Source organism: Triticum dicoccoides, chromosome 5B, assembly GCF_002162155.2.
Source record: "Triticum dicoccoides isolate Atlit2015 ecotype Zavitan chromosome 5B, WEW_v2.0, whole genome shotgun sequence".
Lineage (NCBI taxonomy): Eukaryota > Viridiplantae > Streptophyta > Magnoliopsida > Poales > Poaceae > Triticum > Triticum dicoccoides.
The window spans coordinates 335,496,420-335,498,730 of record NC_041389.1 but is presented as its reverse complement, the minus strand read 5'-3'; the positions used below and the strand labels follow the sequence as shown (position 1 = coordinate 335,498,730).

The window sequence follows — 2,311 nt, the reverse complement described above, 5'->3', positions numbered from 1 at the left end:
TACACGTACATACTCTCGATTTCGACAGATACTACATACAACATACAAAACACAAATGATGGTAACTACCACTGCTTGGGTCTATTATGATAACACCCCTTAAAACCTTATTCTAATAACACTTTTTTGATAACACCCCGAAACGAACCGGACACAGCAAAGACCAAAAAAAGAAGCATCCCACCTCACCCGTGCAGCCCACTACCCATCTTCCCCAGTCCCCACCCCCCGCACCACAACCCTCCTCCCACTTCCTCCCGCAGCTGGCGCGCCCCCAACCCCCTCCCACGGTCGGCGCCCACCTAGCTACCTCCCATGGCCACCGCGCTCCAACCCCTTCCAACCACTGGCGACCCCAGCGGCCATGGTGGGAGCCGGCCGCCACAGGAATCCTGCGAGGCCTCCACCACCGGATCCGGCCTCCATGGCCATCGGCGCAACCACAAGCCGACGGATCCGACTACGATCGACCACCTCCCGCGCGTGGTGGCCGGATGGGAGGGCCGACGAGCTCCATGCCATGCTGGGCTCCTCCAGTGCCACCACTTCCTTCTTCCCCTTGGGCCGTACTACCTCCCGCTCTGCCTCCCCGCACTTTTCCGGCGAGCCGCCAATCCTCCACGCGCGTTGCCAGTGCCCCGGCCTTTCTTCCCGCAACGCATCCCGACCCTTCTGCCCCCGCCCGCCTCACCCCGCCACCTCCCGGCGCACCTCCACCCCCTTGCAGGCCACGGATCTGTGGCCCTCAATCCTTCCCCGGGGCGGATCTAAGTGAGGCCGAGGGGCACCGTCGCATCTCCTTCCCCTTCCCCCGGCATCGTCGACCATCCCCTCGCCTCGATCTACAGCGACACCGACAACCGGCAGTAGGGTGCGCTGCCCTTCCTCTCCCCTCGATTTTTTGGGGCGCCGACGACACAACGCGGTATCCGGCGGTCAGGCTCGGGGGTGGAGGCCGCCGCCGATCCCCTGCTTGATCTCTTTCCACCAAGAACCGGCGACCTCCCCTTCGATCTGGTCCCCCGTTGACAACGCCTCACCCCCTCCTCTCCGCACTCTTCTTCTTGGACGGCTGCGCACAGTCACCATCTCCAGCGTGTGGTTTCACCAGAAGGAGCCCGGGGAGCGCCTCTCTCTCACCACCGTGACATTTTCGACACAGGGGCTTGCGGTTCGCAAAATAATTTTTGTGTATTTTTTCAGATTATTGTTGTTGATTTGAGTGAATTCAGTTTCTAATGAAGTTTGTTAATTCTTCAGTGTAGTTCGCCTGGCGCCGGCATGAGGTTCACTAGCTCCTGCTTACAGTTTTTTTGATAGGAAAAGGTGGTAGCTCCTGCTTGGAGTTCGCCATGGTAGATGGGTTGATGCAGCCCACTTGAAGGAGTCTTGTGGTTCACTGCGTTCAACAAAGAAAAAGCAAAAGAGTGTAGTCTTGTGATGCAACCCACTTGTTTCATTTTTGTGTGTATTTTGAAGATGGGGTGGAGGAAGATAGTGGTTTTTGTGTGTATTTTGAAGATGAGGTGCAGTGCTATGGGGACTGGACATGCAGTGCGCTGGCGCCGGCTTGCATTTCACGGACAAAAATGTGGATTTATTTTTGAAGTCCCTCGTCACTGTAATTTGTGTGTGCTTGTATTATGGATTAAAAATAGGATCATTGCAGTTTGTTTGCCCTGTCTCGTAGTCCAGAGAAGTATAGATTGCAACTCTACTGAAAACGTGCATTGAAGACGACAACACATTTTGAAGTGCAGCTCACTTGTTTCATTGCCGTAGTGATCTTCTCTCTCCAAGTGGTTCACTATGTTGCCAAGTGCAAAAACAAATTGGGAGAAAGTAAATTGAAAAAGGTTGATTTTTTATGCAGCTCACTCTGTTGTTGTGTGCAGTAGAAACAAAACTGGAAAAAGAAAAAATAGATGCAATACACTCACCTCGTCCCTGCAGTGCATACTCGTTGATAAAAAAAGTTGTAGAGATGATAAAAGAAAAAGAATAAAAGTTGTAGAGATGATAAAAGAAAAAGAATGTGGTTCACTTTTCATAGTATTGCGGTTCAGCAATGCTCAACATGAAGTGCACCCCACCTCGTTTGGAAAAGTTTATGTCCCACAAAAAAATCATGCAGTGCACTTGTCCGTCTGATGAAGTGCGTGTTTTAGTCTAAAAGAAGTGCGGTTTGCTAGCTCGTTTGGGAAAATTTACATCCCACAAAAAGAAATCATGCAGTGCACTTGTCCGTCTGATGAAGTGCGAGTTTTTGTCTAAAGAAGTGCGGTTTGCTACCTCGTTTGGAAAAAATTAC

The 2,311-nt window shown here is 51.7% G+C and overlaps 1 long non-coding RNA gene across 1 annotated transcript; it reads left to right on the top strand.

Annotated features, from left to right (window-relative positions):
- Positions 1 to 227: 227 nt before the first annotated feature.
- Positions 228 to 1,679, top strand: LOC119308763. The gene is made up of 2 exons (XR_005150277.1): positions 228 to 1,171; positions 1,261 to 1,679. It is a non-coding gene; the product is annotated as an uncharacterized LOC119308763 (long non-coding RNA).
- The last annotated feature ends 632 nt before the right edge of the window (positions 1,680 to 2,311 follow it).